This window comes from Pelodiscus sinensis, chromosome 26, assembly GCF_049634645.1.
Source record: "Pelodiscus sinensis isolate JC-2024 chromosome 26, ASM4963464v1, whole genome shotgun sequence".
Lineage (NCBI taxonomy): Eukaryota > Metazoa > Chordata > Testudines > Trionychidae > Pelodiscus > Pelodiscus sinensis.
The window spans coordinates 13,121,338-13,145,844 of NC_134736.1; the positions used below are offsets into that span (position 1 = coordinate 13,121,338).

Genomic DNA, 24,507 nt, shown 5'->3' on the forward strand with positions numbered 1-24,507 from the left:
TCGTGACTCTTCTCTGCGCCCTCTCCCACATATCAATGCCCTTCTTGAAGTGCAGGCAGCAGAAGGGGGCGCAGGATTCCAGCAGCCAAACACTGAGATAAAATATCTCTCCTCGGACTGGAGGTTCCTGTTTATACATTCCAGGGCTGCATTAGCTCTTTTGGCTGCAGCCTCCACTCCTGAGGGAATTCTGCACCAAACCATTACAAATCTACTATACATTTTAGAGTTTGTCTACTTGTCTGTCTGTCTGTCCAAGAACTCTTCCTGAATGGCAAGAAGTAGGCCCATCAAACTCGGTACACAGCTTCCTCTTATCATAACTTAAAGGTACACAAGGATTTGGTCACACCAGGAAAATGGGCTGTGTCTGGAAAGGGATTGTGTCTCATAAAACCAAGCAGAAAACAGACAGAATCTCTAACTCAAGAATAGCCCTGAAAATTGACATGACTGAGCAAATGCTGAAAGAGACTGAACCCAGAGGAACCAGAAAAACAAGAGGAACCTGGAATAGGATTGCTTCTCAATAATCCTTCCAGAGAAGAGATGAAATGGAGAAATGTGGAGCAGTGCTTTGTTTTGGCACAGCTAAATCAGTGTTTAAGGTTTGCAAACTAGAAGAACATGTTATTGGAAACCAAATTGACTACAGCCTTTCTGTTAAAACACAGTGAATGATAAGAGTTCATAGGGAAGAAGAAAGAAAAATGCTTGATGGAATTCCCATTTAAAAAAAGTTACTAAAATTAACCTCACAAAAATAACACAGTATTTTTGAAAAATACAGTCATTTCAATACATCATGTATATTTTCCTTTTATTTAAAACAATCAGTTGAGTTAAGGACCCGAGTAAAGCCAGGGAAAGCAGCTAGTTATGCATGCGATATTTTAATGTTCTGTAAAATTTGACAAATGTTATTTTTCAGTAAATAAAAGTGGCTCTCGCAGGGCAGTGGGGAGCAAAGGCTGCACTGAGATGGGAGATCACCCTGAAGCCCCCACATCCCCTGGTACAAGGACTTGGCAGTGAGGTTGTGACCCTGACACAGAGCAAGGGCCAGCCTGCCCCAGAAACACCCCAGGGCCCTGCCCCTCTACACTGGGTGCGCCAGGTGTGAGTAGGATGACTCAGCCCAGCAGGAATCAAGTGGGGGGGTCCAGGTGTGAGTGAGAGGGGGTGGTGCGGAGCAGTCTGGGTGCAGGCAGCTCAGTGGGAAGTCTGGATGCACAGCAGCTTGTTGGCGGGTTCCGGGTGCTGGGACAATGGAAATGCAAGGGATCCAGGTGAAGGTGGTGGGAGGTGCTGGGGGAGTGGGACTTGATGAGGTGGGTGTTCAGGTGCAGTTGGTTGGGGATCAATGGGGTGGGGATCTGGGATAGGGGGGTCATGAGTGGGGTCCACATGTGGGGGTAGGGCAGGACCCAGCGGGCACCACAGCTGCTCGATGACAAATCCCCCCCTTATGAGACCTAGCACTTAGCCAGAGTTTAATCCACTGAATGAGGACAGGTTAATTTTCTATCATTCTGGATTTTAATGAAAATCTCACATGGTCCCAAGTCAAATTCCTTTTAGAAGTGTAGGTGTAATCTGTGAGTACTACTACCTCTATCGACCACGCTTGTCACCTCATCAACAAGAGATAGCAAGTGACTTGGGCAGTTTCTGTTTTCCATAAACCCAGGTTGATTTGCATGAATTACATCCCCCTCCCTTAATTCTTTATCAGGGATGTCCCATACCAACCTCTCCACTATTTTGCCCAGGATCAGCATCAGGCTGACATGACCCAGGCCATATTCTTCCCCCAGTTGGTACAACATTCGCCTTCTTTCCATCTCCTGGAACTCCCCCAGTGCTCCAAGACTTACTGAAAATCAGCATGAATGATCCAGAGAGCTCCTCAGCTCTGTCCACATTTTGGATGCAAGTTGTCTGGGCCTCCTGATTGTAAAATGCCTAATTCTAGTAGCTTCTGTTTGACGTCATCCGGAGATACCAGTGGAACGCAAACAGTGTCATAATCATCACATGATAAGATACCAGTCTGCTTTTTCCCCAAATAAGGAACAGAAATATTTATTGAACACTTACGTCTTTTTGGCATCACTATCTACCATTTCCATTTGGTAATGGGCCAGTGCTGTTGTTGGATTCATTTTATTCCTAACATTTTTAAAAACGCCTCTTTAATATTTGTACCTCTGCTGTCCATAGATCTCCTTTGGCTTCCCTTATCAATTTTCTATAATTCCTAATTTCTGATTTACGTTTATAACTCTCAACTTCACCTTTTTCCATTTGTTATATTTTTAATACCTGCCATCATGTCCCCTCTAAACCATTTTTTAAAAATCAGTATGTTCTTCTTTCTCAAATGTGGGTTTATGTATTTGGGGCATCTAGTTAGGTGTTCTTAAAAAATTACCATTACCATTCACATTTTTCTTATTCAATTAATTCCCCCAGTTGATTTGGCTGAAAACTGTTTTCAGCTTTGAGGAAAATGGCCCTATTCAAGCACTAGATATTTTATTATTGGCCTACACTGCGAATTGGAATGAAAAACAAAATTTTTAAAAAATTCCCACAAAATGAAAATTCTGCTTTAAAAAAAAAATTGGGACAATTGAAACTTTTTCATTTCAGCAATGTAAAAACATTTCATTTTGACTTGATCATTTTGACGTATTTCATTTTGACTTAATATAATATATAAAGATATTAATTATAGACACAATATTAAATACAATAGATAGCTAAACATCGGACCTCATCTAGCTGTGTTTCAGAAACGTGTGTCAGAGGGAGCCCTCTGCTGGCCAACAGCAGCACATGCAACAGCCCCGGATATACAAGTCCACAGGGCTGCGTAGCGGCACCCAAACATGCAACGCAGCCCCTGTCGCCCCGGCTGGCCCTGGGGAGCTGCCCCACCATAGCAGCATGATCTGGGCATCCTGGGGGGCCCCTGCTGGGGCCCTGGCAGCGCTGCTCTCCCCGCCACAGGTGGCTCTGAGGACCCACCACTTCCTCCCACCTTGGGCCAGCCCTGGGGAGAAGCCGGTGAGCATTCTTCATGCCCCTTCCCCCTCCTCAGTCTGGCCCCAGAGAGAAGCCAGTGGGCAGCCTGGAGACAGACAAACACAGAGCTGGCCCCAGCCCTGGGCCATGCCAGGTAAGACTTCTAGTAATGAATATCTAACAATACTATAAAACTAGTAACAATAGCAATCCAAAGGATAAAGCCAAAGCAAAATGTTTTTACATTCTTGAAACAATACTTTGGACTTTTTCCCGTCATGTTGCAATTGACACGTTAACTGTTTTGACTTGGATAAAACTGCATTTTTCAATGGAAAGCTGTTCTTGTGAAACAAGCTCTATTTATAACCCTCAGTGACACTGGGTGATGTGCTTATAGCAAGAGTGGACTCATTATGTTCTATTAATAATTCATTAACCCTTTATAAACTATGCCCGAGTGCGCCCTTATCAAATGACTTCCAAAAGAGTAGAATTAAACACTGGAGAGGGGACCCGCTTGGAGCTGGTTGTCTCTTAGGGGGATTGACAAGTGCTTGGCAGAAGGCAGTCACAGAACCTGGCATTGACATAAGTGGGGCCCCATTTCATCCATGTTTCCAGGCCAGAATGGATAATTTTGGTCTTCTACTGACTTCCCGAATAGCACAGATCAGAGAAATTCCCCTCCCCCCCCAGTGATTTCTGTGATAAAGGGAATAGTCTCAAATGTGTTTGACAGGATCACCAAGCTGCTGCTCTCTCTGCATATTCAAGCGAGCTGAGCAACTAGTGGAGCAACATGTCTGCTAAGGTTCATTTGACCCCTTGCAGTGCACGTTCTCTGAGCATTCCAACTTTCCTGGCTTGAACAGTCCCCAGGAGCGGAGTTGAACTCAGCTGCTGGAATGCTTAGTGTGGCCAGTGAGAAATGGGTACACTGAATTGCTGCATTCAACACTCCGGGGCTGTGCGTGTTGTGTTACTACATAACTCATGGAATCGGGGAACAGTCGCAGCTGCCACATGGCCGGGGTGACAGGCCAACGCGGCATGGATGTGCAGTTCCAGTACGGACTGTTTGCAGTGAATGGCTTCTGCGCTACTCCTGTCCATTCATTCTGAAATTCACAGATAATTTTGACTAAATAATAGATAATAAATGGAAACTAACTGAGAACAGTATAAAGACAAAATTTGATGATTAGATTATGGTCCTCAGCTTGAATATTTATCTGTATTACACAGATCTAGGAGCCTTTTGTAATTTTACTAATATCTGGCTTAATTTCTTACTCCAGTGGATAGAAATCTAGTTATTCAGTTCCTGGGACTTCTGGTGCCCTTTGTTCCCTCTTCTCTTCTTCCTCTTTAAGAAATTTTCTGAATTAGGAAATATTTCCCCTCTTCTTTTTGCCTCGATGCCGCTTTGTCTCTGGGAGAGTCGGGTGCTACCAGGAGCGCAGCAGCATGGCTATAGATGTGGACTTTGGTCGCAAGTCGAGGAGAGAGCAAGCGTGCGCGAGAGTCGGGAGGTGTGTGTTCATGTGCATGAATGCCCGCTTGTGCGAGCAAGTGCACCTGTGTTTGGGAGTGGACGTGTGAGGATGGGCATCTTGAGTCCCCGCTGCCAGGCTATGTCTCTGAGTGTGCCGGTGTGTTCGTGAGTGTGGGTGTGCATCTCTGTGTGAGTGCATCTCTTTGTGTCTGTGCACACGTGCGAGGGTCTGCTAGTTTGTGAGTGTCGGTGTGTTGATGACTGTGATTATGAGTGCACGTGCAAAGAGTAATTAGAAATACAGTTTCCCCCGCCCATCCCTTTGTATTTTTAACCCTGACTTGTGCTGGCTTTCCAGCCAACCCGCGTCAGTCTGCCAGCCTGCGGAGCCGCAAGGCCAGGCTGCCCCGTGTAGGCTCTGGCAGGGCTTCTGTTACAAGCTGCTGGAAGGAGTTTAAATTCCTGACTAATTTCTTTTTCATGAAACAAATGAATCTTCAGAAGGCTCCTTCCTAGCAGCTGCTAAGTCATTTAATTTATCCGAGCCATTTGCAGCTTGTGATGGGCCTGTTAATGGCTTGACGTGGGGATCAACATCACTTAAAGACTTTCATGTTTAGTTTGTAATTTGTTTTGGATCCCCCGGAGGCGGAAAGCTGTGTTTGGAATCTGTCAGCTCCCTGTCCCCAGCCCCTTTGTCATGTCACGGCAGCTTTGGTTGAAAGAACAAACTGCAGCCCACCCAGCGGGACCTGCGCTCCTGCTCCCAGCTACGGCTCAAAGGGCCTGCCTCTGGTCTGCACCGTGCCATAAAACGGCCTGGCCCAGCGGTAGCCAGGCATTCGCATCACTCGGGCACCGGTGGCTGGCGGAAGAGGCAGGGGAAGGCAATGCCTGCCCATACTGTCAGTCTGGCCCGGCCCATGCTTTGCCCTCAAACCCTGACCCCCTGCAGGGCATCTGCCCGAGGGCTGTCTGGGGTGCAGCCCGCTGAGGCTGGGGCCTTGCTGCCAGCTCTCTGGGGGCTGGGAAAGCTGGAGCCCAGCGCCACCCTCCCTCTCCCCAGTGTTCTGGCTGGGGCCACGTGCCACAAACCCTCTCTCTCCCTGCTGTTCCAGCCGGGACCATGCACTGCCCACCTTCCCCCACCAGTGTTTGGGCCAAGGCCACACACCACCTGCCCTGCCTCCCTCTGCCTCCCCCTTCACGCAGGGTTGGCCCAGCAAACCGCCCAGTATGCCAGGCGAGGGGGGCCCCCAAGCCAAACTGGGGTGAGTAGCACATGGGGCTGCAGCGCTGCTCAGGTTTGCACCCCCCCCCCCCCAGAAGACTCTAGTGCTTTAGGCAGCAGCTGCTTTTGTGTGGAGCCAAAGCAGCCCCAGTTCACTCTGCTGCACGTACGCGGACGCCTCTCCCTTCCCTCGCTCGCCCTTGCTTTCACATGGAGGTTAGCAGCCCGGGACAGTGGCATCTGCTCTCCCCAGGGGCAGCGTTAATGGCTCCAGGGAGACCCCCATCTCGGACTCAGGAGCCCCGGGGAGAAGCTGCACCGTGCATGTCAGCAGGGGCTGGGCCATCCAGATGTGCCGAGCACGAAGGGGCCATGATGGTTCCTGTGATTTTTTTTCTTTCATATAATGAAAGCTGCTGAATTGGAAGTCGGAGGTGTGAGACCGACAGTGCTTAATAAAGATCCATCTGTTTGAAGCACCTGGACACTGGATTCCTTTCTGGCAGTTTACTCCCTGCAGATCCGTTTCCTGCACCTTCCCCCTCCCCCCCCCCCCCCGAGATTGGCAGAGGCCTGGCATTGATCCTCCAGTGCACGGAAAGGGGCGGTATCCCTTCCCCACCTACCGCCCGGCCTGGCAGCACGCCAGCCTGCAGCAGCAAACTGCTCGGGATGGACTGGACCTGGGATCATCCTCCAAGAAGCAGCCTCCTGCTTGACTCTGGTTTCCAGCCCTGCACGGGCTTTGCTGCAGAACAAACGCTTTTGTCCCAGCGCTTCCCTGCGGCCCTCGCAGAGCCCAGCAGGCCAAAAGCAGCCGCCGGCCGGGTAGAGGGGGCTTGCTCACTCAGACCCTGCCGTCCGTTGCCGCAGCCCAGCTGTGTCTCGTGCTGGCCTTGTTCCCCCTCCGGGTGCCTTCTCCCCCGTGTGCGGGTCATCCCTGCGGTCCATGGGCGCCTCCTTCTGGGTTGTGTTCTCTGCGTCTGCTCCCCCAGGAGTCTTCTACTGGTCTCTGGGGCTACTGCCCTGCGCTGGGCATGGGGGGCCGGGGCGGAAGCGGCCCTGAGGCAGGGTTACTGCCCGGTGGGTTTTCCTTCGGCTGTCAGAGCCAGCGCAGTGACTTACTGGTGCCGCAGCGGGGAGTGCCGGGCTGTAAATCTCAGGGCTGGCGGCAGCCAGTGGCAGCATTTCTGGTTGTGCCTCAAAGCCCGGTGCCAGGAAATGAGAACTACGGTCTGAGCTGGAAACGTGCGCAGGGGGAGACACTCGCTGCTTTGCCCTTTGCCTGCTGCGCTCGCCTTCCCCAGCGCTGGGCGCGGCCGCGCACTTCGGAAACCAGAGCTTGGTCCGGCTCGGACACTCTTCTCCCACCCACAGCTGCTGGCCCAGTAACCAGCAGCTCTCGGGCCCTGTGTCCCTGTTGGGAGGTTGATTTGTCCTCGCTCACAGTCACGCAGAGAAGACCCACGTGTCACAGCGCAGGGTTGCTGGCGCACCGCTGACCTTTTGCACGCAATTATCAAGTCAGGCGGGTTCTAAATGTCGAGCTCACATGGATGCGGAGCAGCCGCAAGTCCTGCTCTGTGGGAAATGGGGGTGGGTCACTGGTGCTTGTTATGTAGCCTCCTGTAAACTCAGCCAATAGCTGGATGAGTTGAGGCGCCCCCAGAAGACCCCTGCATCCCCCCAGGCGCACGCATGCCCCTGGCGGAGAACCACTGCAAGGAAAGGTGTTGCTGGACCCCCCTCGCCTCGCTAAGAACTGAAACATTCGTCCTTTTCTCTTCTCTTTGCATTTCGCTGTTATTTAGCTTGGGCCAAACTTACTTTGGGCGTGATCCCTGCGGAGCCTGGCCCAGCTGCAGTGAATTTTTTCCTTTTAAGGCTTGCTTACCCGTGCTTGAAACTGTATTCCCGATGGGCCAGAGGCGTGGGGAAGGCTCCCAGGCGCTGCAAGGGCAGGCCCCACGCTGAGGAGCGAGGGGTCTTTAGCTTGCTCGAGGGGTTGTAGAAGGATCGAGACTCCAAGTGCTCCTGGAAGAAGTGGTAGGAGCCCCATGGCTTGGAACAGGCGAAGCAGCAGCTACTGCTTTGTAAGGAACAGCCCTGCCTTGGCCCTGGGGGATTGTGCTACCTCGCCTTTCCCCACCCACAGGCTGACAGCTTTCTGCGCACAAGCGTGTGCAAGGCTACTGGTGGGAGGATGCAGGCCCATCTCCCCTGTGCGCCAAGCAGCTGTGGGAGGCATTGGGGTGTGCTCTGCCCCAGCCCCTCGACTAGGTCTGTGAGTCTAGGTCACCAGCCTCACTGCGCTTGCCCTGGCTCTCCTGTAACCTCAGCGGTGCTGGGCAGCGGCCTCTTCGCTGTCACTCCAGGCTGAATGTTCTGGGGACTGACCTAGCTGCTTGCCAGGGGCCTGACCCTGCGTCCATTGGGGGCAGAATTTGTCCCAGCCAGAGTTTTGCCAGTGACTTGGGCGGGGCAGGATCGCCCCCTGGTTAGGATGGAGGCAGGCTGGCCTGTTAACGCAGGAAGGCCGTGGCAGAGCCGGGTGGCTGCCGTCCCAGGGAGCAGCATTGTCCCGGGTTTGTTCCTTAGCAAGGGTGGCTGTACAATCCTGCAGCGAGGCTCAATAACGAAGGCTTCATCTTGGCCTTCTGTGGAGGAGCCTGGTAACCAGTCCTGCTGAAAGCAGCCCTGCCGCTTGGCCCACCTTAGAGCCACCGTCTCGTTTACTGCCTGGACCCTTGGTTCTTAGACACTCGCTATTTGCCAGCTGCTGCTCCGCGCAGCCTCGCTGAGTCCCGCCCGTTTCCTTCCCTCCCGAAAGGCCGCAGCTGTGTGGGGCGGCCTGACCCCGAGTCTGTTCTTTGCTGCTGGTGTCTCTTTGTGGCCCAGCCTGTTTGGCGTTTGCCACCCCCTTGCTCTGTGTGCACCAAGGGCTGGGAGAGGCCCTGGGCGCCCCCCCAGCAGTCCATGCAGATGAGAGAACGGGAATGGGCCCCTGGCCCAGGCTTGACTCATTGGCCTGTGCGCCATTGTTCCCACCCCCTTGCTGCGGGCTCCACTGCAGCCCGCCATGCCCTGTGCGCAGGCGTGCACTCCCCCCCATCTCCTTTGCCTACCCCCACTGCCCCATGGTGTGTTGCACCCCCTCCCGGAGCCCCGTGCTCTGTGGTGCACACACACCACCTCGTGCTCCATCGCATGAAGTTTTCTGCGTGCCCTCTTGCCTCAGCCTCAATGTCATGCCATGCTCCCAGCCCCCTGATCTACAGCTCTTCTCCCTGCTTGCCACAGGCTCCATCCCGCTGCTGTGGCTTGCGTTTTGGCCGGTGTCGCTGGGTTTCTCTCCAGGACAGACTAATCCTCGGGGACCTTCCAGCTGACAGAGGAGCCTCCTCAGAGGTCTCTGGTTTGGTGTAAGCAGGACAGGGCACAGCAAGAGCTGCTCTGTGGCCCGGCACAGCACAAAGTGCCTAGGAAGTAGAGCTCTTTTTTAGCTCATTTGAACATGCCCCTTCAAATCTGCAGGAAAGCTCTTGTGTCGGCCATCGCGCTTCCTAAAAACACTGCTCAGCGGGAGTAAAAAGAAAGCAAATGTTATACCCTGCAAAGGCACCTGCAGAAAGGAACTCCCATCCAACTGGCTCAGCAGACTAGGGTCAGGGGCGCTGCACACGGGCTCTGAGTCTGAAATTAAAACTCAGCCTTATTTGGCTAATTGGCTTTCTTCTGTGCAGCTCTGAGTCGGAACAATTTTTCTCTGTGCAAAAAGAATATGGCATCTGGTTTCATTTCCAGCAGCTGGCAGCTTGAAGTCTATATTTTGAGTGGTGCAGAGTAAAGGGAAAATAAAGTGTTGAATTGTTTGGCATTATCAAGGATTTCTGCTCCCCAGGAATCCTGCATAAAGAGATGGAAATTTTAACTGCTGGAGCCAAGAAGCACACAGAAGGATATGAATTTATTACATTTTATCTCATTCTCCTGCAAACAGCACTGAAAATGTCATAAGATCATCTATTGTTTCATCATTTATAAAGGATTTTTGTTTTCCAGTTGTAATTTCTTTGATGCGTGGCTACGGGGAAAGGAAAGAAATCGAAGCAGGAGACAGAAAGGTTTTAGCAGGTCCTACCTGCAGTTTGTCTGGTCTCAGAACCACATGCATTTACATTTCTCACATTGCAGGTTTTAATTTAACAAATGTAATTAAGGCAGGGGTAGGTACTCGGATTATTCATTTACTCCAGATGGAAAAATTAAATTGAATGCAAATTCCGTAATCAGACGTGAAGTTCAGAATGTCGGACGTGATGGGGAAGTAGCAGCACATTAATGGGGCCACTTTCCCTAAACAGCACCCAAGTGTGGAGTCAGGGATTATTTGAATAATTGAGGTGGCATTTGATAAGATATCTGATTGCTGATCCCTCCTTAAGACGAAGCCCTAATTGTAATTCTCCATCAAGAAGGACTAATCTGTGTAACGGGGCATGCCGGGAATAGGGACCGGCTGCTCTTTCAAGCAGTCTGACTCGTGAGTTTGGTCTTTTACTGAGGTCTGCTGTTCCCAACAGGCTGTGCAGAAGTGACATGTGGCCTTCTCTTTGATTTTGTGCTGCCTGGCAGGCCCTTCTGTAGAATGGAGCTGACCTCGCACTGGGGAAAGTTGGAGCTACAGACTCACTGTTGGGTGGACACGCCAGAGTCCTTGGACTTTTCCTACCTCTTTTTACAGAGGCAGTGTGGGGGTTCGAAGAGATGCTGAAAGAAATAACATTTAATTCCAACGTGAGTTTTGATGCACTATCGGTTTCTAAAACAACACCTTCCTTCATCCTTTCCGAAGGCCGCAAAAGGCCACTTACACACCGGCTCTTGTAAGCTGTATTGGGGGTACAGGAGAAAGACCATCTTTAGAACCTGTGTGTTAAGTGAAACCGGGTGGTAGTTCTCATTCATGGTCTACCAGAATAAAATCTTCACCTGTTCAGTAAACGTCAAAAGAGCGCCGATGGTTTTCATCAGTTACAAAGAATGCTTGTTTTTCGGTTGTCATGTCCTTGATGCATGGCTCTGGGGATGGGAAATTGTCTCCCATGTCAAAGTGCTGGGAGTCAGCTCCCATCCTTGACTTAGCCTTTTGGAATTGCCCAACCTTTGCCTGCTGGTTTAGTGCTGTCAAGAAGCCCCGGAAATAGTGACGCTCTCCTTCCAAAGCCAGGGGCATGTGGCAGTGAGTATCCAAGGGTCCACCCACTGGCCCGACAGTGTGTCACCCGCATTGCAGAGTCCCCGTTGAGATTCTTGGCCTTCCTGTAGAGATTTTCCATCAGGGAATAATTGTCACTTTCTCATTATTTGCTTCGAAGGAGTCTGGCTTGTTTGGAATGTGCCAGTTGAACTTTCAAAGCCCTGTAGCACAGAGAGGTTCATCCCTGGTCTGGATGCTCCTGCTAGAAGCACTACTCCTATTTGTATTCTACCAGCCAGCAAGGGGAGATTCCTTGTGAAACTTAAATCACTTAAGATAAGCTGGGTGTTTTCTTAAGGTTTACAAATTGCTTGTTTGCTTTTCCAGCTGGAGCAGTTAATTCAGAACAATTACGGTGCAGTTTAAATCTGAAATGAAGCATATGGAATGGTCCCAAAGAAAAGTCTGTTTCAGCCTCTCTTTAGTATCAGATAGGGAGTCTGGAAAACAGGCTGTTTACAGCAGGAGGGAGGCAGAATAGGACAGGACCCGAGCGACTTAGGAACAGGTGCACCTGCTTTCATTTACGTTAGGGAGCTCAACAAATATCTGACGTACACTCTCCAGCAATTCATCTTCATTTAAAGGTCTTGGGTGAGTCTCATTTACCAGTTCAAGACTCTCTGCAAGGTAAATTCACCTCTGCACCTGTCTCCACCAGCTCTGACAGTTTTATGGTCAGCCAGTGCAGTCGGCCTCCTTGGGTTCTGCCATCTTCCTTCCGGAGTCTTCCTTTGCGATCAGAAATCACCTTCCCATGGAGGTATTAATAGACTATCATTAAGTCACTGTTAACCTGTGTGGGGATAAGCGAAAGAGACTGTGCTTCTTGAATCTCTCTGTGTCAAATGAGAGATTTAAGGAGCTCAATCTGTTTTGTTTATCAGAGATGGTTAAGAGTGGCCTTGATTATGTTTAATGGAACCGACAGCGGGAGATTTTTTTAAATAGCAGAGGGCTCTTTGTTTTAGCAGACAATAGCAAAATGAGACCCGGCGGCTGAAATCTGAAGTGAGATGAATTCAGACTAGAAAGAAGGTGCACATTTTTAACAATGAGGTTAACTTACCATTTGTAAACTCACTATGGGTATGTCTACACTGCCACCCTAGTTCGAACTAGGGTGGCTAATGCAGGCATTCGAAGTTGCAAATGAAGCCCAGGATTTAAATATCCCGGGCTTCATTGGCATCTTGCTGAGCGCCGCCATTTTTAAATCCCCCTTAGTGTGGACTCCGTGCCTGCGGCTACACGCAGCATGGAGTAGGTAGTTCCAATTAGGCTCTCTAATGTAGACATACCCTATAGGAGAACCCCTACCCCCACACACACCTTGATAAACATATGTTTTGTTCCAGGCCACTGCTAAAAGCATTGAATAGTGTAAGGCCATGACCTGATCTCTGTGGGTATGTCTACACTACCGCCCTAGTTCGAACTAGGGTGGTTAATGTAAGCAACCGAAGTTGCAAATGAAGCCAGGGATTTGAATTTCCCGGGCTTCATTTGCATCTTGCCGGGCGCCGCCATTTTTAAATGTCCGCTAGTTCGGACTCCGTGCCCGCAGCTACACGGGGCATGGACTAGGTAGTTCGGATTAGGCTTCCTATTCCAAACTACCGTTACTCCTCGTGGACATCTATAAGGTTGAGGCATTCTAAAGATGTTTTAATACTCATGAAACTGCCTCTCAGATTGAAATCCCTATGATCACACATGATTGATCACACAGTCCAGATTGGTCAACAGTTGATGAGTCAGTGGTGAGGTGCCTCCTACATACCTTTGAAAAGTGGTGGTTGTGGAATTTCCTGGATATTGTCGAAGAAGTTCTTTGTGGCATTGTAATTCTTAATGTCAAGTGGTGGAATTTGAGAAAGCACTGGTAGCAAGTCAGTGTTTGCTGGTCTCAGAGTCCCTGTTGTTATTCTTATTGTTTGATTTATTTGCACATCTGCTAGCTTTGTGTGGAGAGGCGGGCTTTATTCGATATGTGAGCAAGCTAGAGTTACTCCTAACGATACTCCCAGGTAATCAGAATGAGTCTTTCCTACCCTAACATTCTGAATCTATTGCATGTGCCCTGCTTACTGAACAATCCAGATCATGCCATGTAGGTGAGCAATCCTAATCAGCTGTTCCCACTCCATCCATCTTTCAGTCATCTGCAACGACTTTATATTTCCTGGCAGATAGCTGGATAAAATAATTAATCTCACTGGTCAAAAATTGATCCCTGTAAGACCTCACTTAAAAGCATCCCCTTTGATCAATAATTTTCCATTAATAATTACACTTTGAGATCTATCTTTTTGCCAGTTTTGATCCATTTAATTTGTTATGTTTGTTCTGTGTAATGCTTACTTTTTAATCAAAATAGTGTGAGCTACTCTTATTTACATAGAGAGTCAAGTTATATTGCACAGTTCTCTTGATCAGTCACTAGAAGATTTACCCAGCGTTGCTCTGGTCCTTATCTCAAATAACTTTTGTTATTCTTCATTTCAATCATTGCTCTGGGTGCGGCCGGGGAAGAGGGGTTCAGTAGGCAGGCTGCTCTGGGGAGAGAGGACTACCCAAGTAGCTTGGGGCCAGGTGAAAAGCACATTTTCATGGCTGCTGCAGCTCCAGCAGGTACAGTCAGGAGAGGAGAATATGTTCTCTATCTAGGGGACAGACAGACACACAAACAGACAAACTCTCTGAAATATATACTCGATAGCAGTCCCTTTCTCCACCTCTGCCCCTTGCTGTTTCAAGGGGTTACAGCTGTCCAAGTCCCCATCTCTGGCAGGGGTGGCCCTAGACTAGCTGCCAGCAACTGGTGACCTAGGCAAACCATGCAATCGGCGCCCCAACCGCCAAACCCCTCAATGATATTGCGCCACCATTTGGCGCCCCATTTAACTTGGCACTCTAGGGGTACGTCTAAACTACATGGCTCCGTCGACAGAGCCATGTAGATTTGTTGTTTTGGCAAAGGCAAATGAAGCCGCGATTTAAATGATCGCGGCTTCATTTACATTTACATGGCTGCCGCGCTGAGCCGACAAAAAGCTGATCAGCTGTTTGTCCGCTCAGCGCGCTAGTCTGGACGTTCCCCCTGTCGACATCAAAGCCCTTTGTCGGCAGCCCCGTTATTCCTCGTGGGATGAGGTTTACCGGAGCTGCCGACAAAGGGCTTTGATGTCGGCAGGGGAGCATCCAGACTAGCGCGCTGAGCGGACAAACAGCTAATCAGCTGTTTGTCGGCTCAGCGCGGCAGCCATGTAAATGTAAATGAAGCCGCGATCATTTAAATTGCGGCTTCATTTGCCTTTGCCTATGTGTCTAATCTACATGGCTCTGACGACAGAGGCATGTAGTCTAGACACAGCCTAGGTGACCGCCTAGTTCGCCTATATGGATGGGCTGCCCTTGATCCCTGGCCCCTTGCTGCCCCCCGTGATCATTCTGCAATACAACTGTCCTTCCTACCAGACCCCTTCCTTACCGTTTTAGGAGAAACAATCAAATCCCAGGCACATTCCATTGTCCTGCCACAACCAGACCCTGACCTAGCTTTAAATTAGAATAAGAGGAAGCTACATAGCAAATTTGGTGGTCCTGCCTCTCGGGGTATGTCTAGACTGCATCCCTCTGTCGGCAGAGGGATGCACATTAGGCAGATCGACATTGCAAATGAGGCAGGGATTTAAATATCCCGTGCCTAATTTGCATAAAAATGGCCGCCATGTTTTGCCAACTCAGCACTTTGTCGGCAAAAACTGGCAATCTAGAGGGGGGTCTGTTGAGAAAGAAAGCCTTTTTCAATAGATTCCTTAAACCTCCTTGCAGGAGGCATAAGGGATCTGTCGAAAAAGGCTTTCTTTCTTGACAGATCCCCCCCCTAGACTGCCCCTTTTTGCCTTCAAAGTGCTGAGTTGGCAAAATGCGGTGGCCATTTTAATGCAAATTAAGTGCGGGATATTTAAATCCTTGCCTCATTTGCAATGTTGACCTGCCTAATGTGCATCCCTCTGCCGACAGAGGGATGCAGTCTAGCCATACCCCTGTTTAGGAGTTCTTGAGTTCTGGGACGTTAGATTCACAGATGGACAGATAGACAGATGCACACTATATATTTTAGAAATAACATACCTGTAAATTTAGATCTAAAAATAACAAGTTTGACAAAACCTATTTTCACTAAAACCATGTTTAATGTAATTATATTTCCATCCTTTAATTCTTCACCATTAAGGTTAGGGCTTGTCTACACTGTCACTTTACTGCACAGTAACTTTCTCATTCAGGGGTATGAAAGATCCCCCCTCCCCTCCCCCCAGAGCGCAGCAAGTGGCAGCACTGTAAAGCGCCAGTGTAAACAGGCTCCCAGGGCTGTTAGCTACTCGCCTCGAGGAGGTGGATTCTTTACAGGGTTCTCTCCCAGCACTGGTGCCGTGACCACACTGCTGTGTTAAAGCACTTTAAATTTAGCAGTGTAGACAAAGCCTTACTATTAACCAATCCCTTGCTCTGCCTGTGATCACTGTCACACTAACAAGCCCATAATTACCCAGGTCCTCCTTGTTTGGAAACCCCGGCATGGCATTGACTTTCTTTCTTTCTTTCTTTCTTTCTTTCTTTCTTTCTTTCTTTCTTTCTTTCTTTCTTTCTTTCTTTCTTTCTTTCTTTCTTTCTTTCTTTCTTTCTTTCTTTCTTTCTTTCTTTCTTGTACTCGGTTTGCCATGACTGCTTCAAAAATAACATCAGCATGACAGTCAGCCCCTCATCCAACTCTAAACTCCTCCGCACCGTTAGCGCTCCCCGTGGCCCCTCCAGGTGCTTTAACACAAGGAGCGTCTGTGCTTAGCGCCAGGAGTGGCTGGCTGTCTTGTGGAAAACCTCGCTCTCCTGAGTGTCAAGTCTTCGCACTCTGGGAAGCAGCCCAAATAGGCTGATTTAGAAGATTGTGTTTGTGTGTAAAAAGAACAAGTGTCAGGCAGCCGGCGGTTTATTCCACACATGCTGTGTCTCTTTGGTAACGAAGTTAGCTTTAGAGATGTGACTTCAGGGCTGGCTACCCTTGGCAAGTGACATGTCCTGAGTCTGGGGTTCCTGTCATTTATTGTCACACCCGGGCAGGGCCCTTGGAGTGATGTTTGACAGGCACGTTTCCAGCAGACTAGTCTCGTGCTACTGGGAATATTCCCAGGGTGACACTGCTCTTCTGGAGAGAGCCACCGGGTGACTTACGCCCGCTTTCCCCGCCTCCTTCGGGTCTGTTGCTTTGACACTGTCAACCTAACTGCTGTAAAGTGCTGGTAGGCATCCAGCCGTTACTAGCAATGTCAGGGGTTAAACAGCGCTCTGTCTAGAAGAATAATGAAATGATGTAACCCCTGAATGCAGGTGCAACAAAAAGGACCCAGTCTGCCTATAATGCAGTAGTTATGAGATTTAAATTGAAGCTGAGGGCAGGGAAAGCACAAAGCCGTAAAGTCAGCCTTTTTCACAATATTCCAGGGGTGGGAGACCTAACCCTGCTTTAAATATTTCTGCACTGAGGAGCAAAGAGCCCAGATCGTTATTTTTGTGCAAGGCTATAAAATGCTAAACACTGGCTTTATTGGGCTTTTATGAAAGTCCGTGTGAAATACGGCCACTCTGAACGCATTTTTGTGAGGCAGAAACGAGAATTGCTTTAAATAATTACCCACATTCCTCTGAAAAGAGACCCCAAAGTTCAGCTGAAGACACTGTCAATTTGAGAGAGATTTTAACAGCAGAGGGTGTCGGTTCCTGGCAGCCCCCTTTGCTGCTTGCTAGATGAGGTTGCTGCAGCAACAGTATGTACGATGCAGCAGCTCCTTCGTTAGCACATACGAGCTTGAGCTCATCCCACTGCAGACCTGGGAGTTTGCGGGAGAGTTGCATTGGTCTGGGTAGCATCCCAATTACAAATTCCAAACAGGATTCTCTAGTTCGGGATGGCTCCAGGAAGGTTTCTGGTGCTTCTGCTCCATGGTGCCATGCAAAGGTCATTCGGATGCTCTGATGGCAGGGGATTTGTTTTGTGTAGTAGAAGCTAGCGCTACCAAAGAAACAGCTCATAAATGTGATGTCCACAATAAAACTCCTGGGGCATTCACCATGGTTTAGGCCAGGCATGTCCAAAGTCCGGCCCGCGGGCCAATTGCAGCCCGTGTTCCGATTTAATACGGCCCCCGCTTCCTCCCCCTCTCCTGGCTCCCCGGCGCTCTTTTGAACTGGCGCGCCCAGCGCGCCGCTTCCGGCCGCGCCGCCGCCGCCCATGGCCTCCGCGGTCCTAGAGCCTGCCCTGTAGGGCACGTCCGCAGCCCCGCTCCCCTGCTCGGCTGCGGGTTCGCCCTGCCCCCGGGCCGCCGTGAGGCCGGCGTGCCCTGCGCTCTCCGCCTGCCTCCGACCCCGCAGGCCCTCCGCCTTGGGGCTGAGAGTGTGGGGACAGCCCTCATGCATGTCCACTTCTTCAAATCTGGCCCTCTTTGAAAAAAGTTTGGACACCCCTGGTTTAGGCAGTAACATTTCCCTGCCACTTCCTGTGGGCTAATGCCCCGGGCTACAATTCAGCTCCAACATTCCTTCAAGCAAATGTTGGGGAGGAATCCAGGATGTCTCAATTACACTGACCAAGTGAGCTTGGGAAAGGGAGTTCTGGGGATGAGCGGGAAGGGATGAGCAGAGCTTTTTGCTGCTCCTTTTCTACAGCTCCCGAAGCTTGTGTGGAGGGCCTTCTCCAGGAGTGGCAAATATGGCTTCCCTCCTGGAGCGCTCTGGCAGAAGGGAAGTGCGTTTAGGCTTAGTGGTTTCTCATTGTTGCTCCAGGTTCATGCGCTGCTTTTCACACCGAACCAGGTACAGGGCCCAGGTGGGAACCCAGCATGAGTGCCAAGACTGTGCCAAGTTCTCTGTCGTACAGAGATCCCTGGATATGGCTACAGCTGGGGCTGGGAGTGACTTTGGGGTGTGTTCTGTGTGACTCACCCCGCTCGCGAGAACATCGATCCAGTCGACACAGAGAGGGTGTTCCTGGACCCTGGCCTGCTGTGATGGGCAGAGAGGGGCTGCTAGATGGAAGCACATTTGTGTTCTCTCTCGAATTGTCAGCCCCCATCAAGGGAAGCAGGTGGATGCTGTGGGAGTAAGAGGGTGGGGCTACTTTACTGGGGTGCGATGGATGCTCCCTGTCAGCAGGTGATGTGAGTTTGAGGGCCGCCTGTCGGGTGTAGTTCTCTCACAGATGAAATCAGAGCAATGTATCTTTAAGAGTGTCTTTGCAAATCCTCCTTTCCTTTCATCCCCCAGCACCAGGATGGATGGAGGCAGCGCAAGGAAACCTGAATAACTAATCAGAGTCCTCATTAACCCCCTGCTGAGATGCTCAAACATTCACTTTGCTGTTTGTGAAGCAGAAAAAAAATTCAGCATTAAAATTGATGTGTTATTAATCCCACTGTTCTAGACCTCGGGGCACCAAGTTTCCTCTGTTTTGCCCGAAGCCAAACAGTGTGGGGCCTGCTTCCACAGGGCACTTGGACTTTTTATTATTTATTGGCCCAGTGCAGTGCGGCATCTGTGCACAGGGAGCGAGTGCTCAGCTCTTATCACCAGCGGCTCACCTCAGCATGAGTGCACACGGGCTCACACACGTGCAGGCACTCACATATGTGCCCAGACATGTGCTCCCATGCAGGTATTCACATTCATATACACAGGCACGCATATCCACACCTTGGCACACACGTGCACATGTCTCCAGGCGTGCACACAGTCGGATTTCTGCGCTCTGTCTCTGCCCACCATGGAGGGGAAGAGAAATCAAAACGGGGTTATTGCATCAACAGCATTGAGCTATCAGGGCCTCCCAGCTAGGTGGAAGTTAACAGGGATGCCTGTTTTGTTGGGATTCTCTCTGACGATTGATGCTATTGCCAGTTAGGAAGCACCCCAGTCCCCCTGTTCCCCATATCATTCCAGCACAGAAATTGTTCCTGTGGGCTGCTTCTCCCATGGCACAAAGCCATGGAACGGAATGGGGGGGAGGGTCACCTGACAGCACTGCCCCTCCCCTCGTCCATTCGCAGCCACCCGTCTTACCATGGGTGCAGCTGCCGCACACCACAGGCTGAAGCCTTTGCTCCTTCTGCACAAAGCCCTTTGCAGGGGTGAGGATGAGGGCAATTGTCATTTGTGTTAGCATTTCACAGTCTGGCAGTTGTGGCTGTGTAGTGTGAAGCAGGTGGTGTAGTTGTGGCAGTTTGTTGTGGCAGCTGATTGTGCGGGTGCACAGCTGGTTGTGTAGTTGTGGTGGTTTGGCATGTAGCTGCTTGTGTGGCTGGCTAGGTCTACACTGCACTGGTAAGTTGGAAAAAGAAATACCAGTCTACACGGCGCCACATTTTGGAAAGAAGTGCTCTTTTGACATGTCCCTTATTCCTCGTGAAACGAGGTTTACAGGGATGGCGGAAGAGCATGTCCGCTTTTTTGAACTTTGAGAGAGATTTGAGAGGTATCCCGGAGAAGCAGTGCAGTCTAGACGGAGCCCTTGTGGCCAGATTCCAAGATCAGAAGGGACCATTGTGTTAATCTAGCCCATCCAAGCACTTGCATAGCACAGCCCAGAGGTCTGCCCGCAGGGATTCCTAGAGCAGATCTTCTAGAAAAACTTCCAAGCCTCATTTCAAAGGGTGAGTGCTGAAGAATCCATTGCCACCCTGGGTAAGTTCTTCCTATGGTTAATTTTACTGCTGAAAATGTACAGGCAGCGGGGGGAAGAGGGTGCATAGCACAGGCAGCGGGAGGGAGCGCAGGGGGGTGCATAGCACAGGCAGCGGGAGGGAGCGCAGGGGGGTGCATAGCACAGGCAGCGGGAGGGAGCGCAGGGGGGTGCATAGCACAGGCAGCGGGAGGGAGCGGAGGGGGGTGCATAGCACAGGCAGTGGGGGGAGCTCAGGGGGGTGCATAGCACAGGCAGTGGAGGGAGCTCAAGGGGGTGCATAGCACAGGCAGTGGGGGGAGCGAAGGGGGGTGCATAGCACAGGCAGTGGGAGGGAGCGCAGGGGGGTGCATAGCACAGGCAGTGGGGGGAGCTCAGGGGGGTGCATAGCACAGGCAGTGGGGGGGAGCGCAGGGGGGTGCATAGCACAGGCAGCGAGGGGTGCAGCTGGTGCGGAGCGGGGGGCTCTGCCTGCTCCCATGCCTGGTGCCAGCTATGTACTCCTTCTTTCCAGTTTGAGTCTGTCTGGCTTCAGTTTCTAGCCACTGGACCCTCTGCTAGACCGACGAGCCCGTTATCAAATATGTCCGCCCCATGTTGATATTTACAGATCGAGATACAGTCACCCCTTCACCTTCTTTTCGTCGAAACATGGAGCTCCTGGAGCCTCTAACTCCAAGGACGTCTCTTCACACCCAGTGCTAAAGCTGAGGCAGCTTTCGCAAAACTGCGCTGACGCTGGCAGGAAGGTGCCTCCCATCGGTGCAGGCACTCAGCCTCCCAGAGCGGCAGTAGCTATGTTGGCGGGAGCAGCTCTCCTGCTGGTCCAGTGCTGTCTATATGGGGCATTACAATTACATCACTCCGAGGTGCAGATTTTTCATCTCCCTGGGCGACACGGACCACTGTAGATCTGTAGCACAGACCTGACCTCGGGCCTGTCTCCCTACACCTGGGAATGGCATATAGTCTTCTGACAAGAATAGCCTTACATCACCACTCCTACTGTCACAGAACGCTGGAAGTCAAGCTCCTGTTTTGCAAGGTTCCTTCCGCTCACCGTGAGCGCTTTGCGTTGGAACAGATTTAGCACAGTCCTGCTGCCCTGTATGCCCACAAAACTTACAAACCTGGGTAACCAGATCCCTGCATTTAATCCAAACATTGCTGCTGCTGGGTCACATATTAAGTTGATTGCTATGAGCAAAACACCCCTCTGCCTACTGAATATCTAGCAAATCTAAGGAAGACAGGAACAAGCGGTGCTTACAAAGACAGCCAGGGTCTCTCCCCACTTCCAGCTGGCTGCAAGGGAAGCATTCCCTCCAATCTTGCTTACGTTGACATGTTTCTAATGATCGTTACCATGCCAAATTAAGGTTTATTTAACAGCAGTGCTCTGGGGTGTCTAGTCATCGTGATGGTTTTGTGTGTGTGTGTGTGTGTGTGGGGGGGGGGGGTAATCTTACCTTTAAAAGAACATTTTGTCTGGAGTGTTCATGTTAAGAGGAATAAGTAAGTGTCCTCCTTTTTGCCATTGATCGTGCCTGTCTAAAGTCAAGCAATGCCAACATTAAGGTGGCCTGGCAACCTTAATTCTACCTCTTGTGTGAATTCAAGCTGCGGCCTTTAATTGGGTTGTTATTTCTTCCACCTCCTTGCCTCTTTCACAGTGAAATTCACTCCTCCCACAGAACTCTGAAGCGTGAAACCCAGGCCCTAGCAATGTCAAAGTGGGAGTTTTTCTGTTTCCTTTACGATGGGCAAAACTTTCTCCCCAAATCCTAGACTCAGAGGGTCAGAAGGGACTCCAGTGGTCATCTAGTGCAGTGGTTCCCAACCTTTTTTGTGCCACGGACAGGCCAGCCCAGAGCAAATCCAACCGCTTTGGTGTGGGCCATGTGATTCTTAACCGCGCCCGCTCACAGGCGTTTGTGTGTCATGCAAAGCAGGCTGGGGATGCTCTGAGCCACAGCTCATTTATTAGTGAATTCCGCTTCCTTCTCTGGCCCCTTCCCCCTTCCCTGCCCCATTGGCAGACTTACCTCCCAGGGAGTTCTAGTCCAGTCAGCCGTGCTGTTAATGAGGTGTTCGGGGAGCGCAGCACGAAGTCAGCTCCACTGACCGGCCTAGCCCTGGGTCACTCGGCTGTGGGAGGAGTGGGCTGATCTGCAGACCATAAGATTTTGTGTTTGATGAAAGGTGGGAGAGAAGGTCCCATCCGAGACGCGGCTCTACAGAAGCAAAGCTCTTAAGGGACCACATGAAACACTGTGTAAAGAGCACGGCCCGGGCAGAGCTGCCTGCTCCATGCGGGGTGGGCTTGGCTGGAGCTGCTGCTTGCTTTGCTGTGTTGCAGTAGCAAGGATGGCTAATCGCACCGTGCTGTAAGTTAGGGTGGCTTGACACTGGCCAGTTTCCTTGTTTTCTGTCTCCTTTTAGGTTTGCCTCCTCCCTTTCTGTCACATACATTGTTATGCTCGTGCTCAGAGGAGTAACGGCTGGGGACAGAAGGTGAGCTGAGAGGCGGTATCTGTCGGGAAGCTTTCTCCAGGCAGTAGAGAGAATAGCAGGAACAACGTAAATTGTTAATTATGACAGCAAATCTATTTATTTCCACAGCCTGAAGAAAACCATATGACTGCAGAGTCGCCTGTGAGCCTCTTTTCCGTGTCTAGTGTGTGCTTTATTAATCCCCGGTTGTTTGGATTACAGGGAGAATTTAAGTTCCAAATGCAAGTGCAATGCAGCGCAATGCAGCGTCTTTAATGTAGAGGATGACAGCTTTCTTTACTGCAAGAGGAATCAGAGGCTAACAGAAAAAGAAAGGCAATTTCTAGAGAGGAAGTGGCTCAGAGAGGGAGGGAGAGGGGAACATCCCATGCAGACGAATGTCACAAACAAAAAGTCCCTCTAGGAAGATTTCAAGTGAGGCCAAGCAATGAGGCATAAAAGTCAGAAACGGCTGCAAGAAAAATGAAGATAAACCACTGCTCCCAAATTGTAACGAACTACCTTAGGCTGAGTCTAGACTGCCGTTTTTCTCGGAGAAAGAGATGCAAATTGCAAACCACAATTTGCGTATCTTTTGCCGCTTTTTTTTTTTTTCTGGGAGAGGCTTTTCCGAAATTTGGCCCATCTAGATGGGGCCAAATTTTGGAAAAACCTTCTCTTTCAGAACGTCCCTTATTCCTCTCACCAAGAGGACTACAGGAATGCCGAAAGCACATGTCCATTTTTTTGGAAACTGTTCCCGGGACGCGGCAGAGTTTTTTCAGGTATCCCGGAAAAATTCTGCAGTCTAGACATAGCCTTAGATTCAAGGCAAAGTTTTGCATCACATCCTTTCAGCACTGGGACTGAACTCTCCCAGAGCAACTTCCTTAGTCTCGTGAAGTGCAGTGAACCAAGGCTCCGGGAGAGAGAAATTAATAGGCAGCAGGTTTAAAACAAACAAAAGGAAGTACTACTTCACGCAACACACTGTCAATCTGTGGAACTCCTTACCACAGGATGTTGTGAAGACCAGGATTTTAACAGGGTTCAAAAAAGAGCTAGATAAATTCATGGAAGACAGGTCCATTAATGGCTATTAGCCAGGATGGGGAGGAATGGTTTCCCTAGCCTCTGTTTGCCAGAAGTTGGGAATGGGCAACAGGGGTGGAATCACTGGATGATTCCCTGTTCTGTTCATTCTCTCTGGGAGCAGTCACTGTCGGGAGATAGAATGCCGGGCTAGATGGACCTTTGGGCTGACCAAGTATGGCCGTTCTGATGTTCTCCTTTCCATAGCTTTATTAACATTGAAGTTACAAACTGATCAGTCAACCACATACCACATTTGGGACTGGCAGTTCACAGCCAGGCAGTAGCACAGACAAAAACCCCCAATACAGCACAGTACCATGCTAAATGCTGACTACTAAAAATAAAGGGACAGATTAAAAGAGTTGTAATATGGCAAGAAGCCTCTTTCTGTGCTTGTTTAATTGAAGTTAATGTAACCCTTCTGCCAGGTGGCGCCGGCAGCAGCCAGGCCGGGTTCAATATCTAGGGGTTCCTTCTCATCCATCCCACACAGAACCAGCTCAAGTCCCCACCCAGTAGCCTGGGAAATCCACCCACACCCCTGGGCACCCCTGAGGGGCAATGCTTCCACACTCACAACATTTTTCTTCTGCCTAGTGAGGTCTCCGCCCCGAGGAGGAAGTCAGCGTTCACTGAAAGAACAGCCCGGGGGCTGGTTCAGCGTCACGAATGTTTCATTTGCAGGGTGTTCGTCGCTCGGCAGTGCCACTGCCGCTTCACACACAGTGTTGCCACACGCACATTTTAACGGGGACAGCCTGAGTTTCCAGACGGCCCCTTCCACAGACGCGATGCCAGCGGGGTGTGCGTGTGAACGCAGCCGTTGATTCTGTCACGGTGCCTGGCTGCTATTTTAGGGACCATTGGTATTCACTAAAGCCACGCTCAGCTGCTGCCTCCTCCTGCCAAGGCTCCTGGGAGCACGCCCTTTGCTGCCTCCCCGGAGTCATGGGGATGCCTCCGAGCGGTTCCCAGGGGGGCAGATCAGTGTTCCTCTGCCTAGCTCCCATGGGCGGGGGGGGGGGACTCCCCAGCTGCCAGGCTCCACATGAAACGGGCAGGATGGTGGTGGGGGGGAAGGAGCTGCCACCTGCTGGTGATCAAGGCTGTGAACAAGGCTCTACCACGTGCCTGCTGCATCCCCTAGCCGCTGGGCCGTGCAT

General features: G+C 50.5%; 1 protein-coding gene and 1 long non-coding RNA gene across 16 annotated transcripts in view; one reads left to right on the plus strand and one right to left on the minus strand.

The window, feature by feature from the left end:
- The window catches only part of PKNOX2 (PBX/knotted 1 homeobox 2), a 339,410-nt gene that overhangs the window by 139,544 nt on the left and 175,359 nt on the right, over positions 1-24,507 (plus strand). Inside the window, exon 3 of one of the 15 annotated variants that reach the window (XM_075909453.1) lies at positions 22,199-22,270. The exons of the other annotated variants lie outside the window; for them this stretch is intronic. The gene's annotated coding sequence lies outside the window, so the exon portion shown is untranslated. The remainder of the gene's footprint in view (positions 1-22,198; positions 22,271-24,507) is intronic. 15 annotated transcript variants of the gene reach the window in all.
- Positions 12,542-24,171, minus strand: LOC142820478 (uncharacterized). Its single transcript, XR_012897713.1, has 3 exons — positions 23,922-24,171; positions 21,802-21,925; positions 12,542-13,685 (listed from the first exon to the last, which is right to left on the minus strand). It is a non-coding gene; the product is annotated as an uncharacterized LOC142820478 (long non-coding RNA).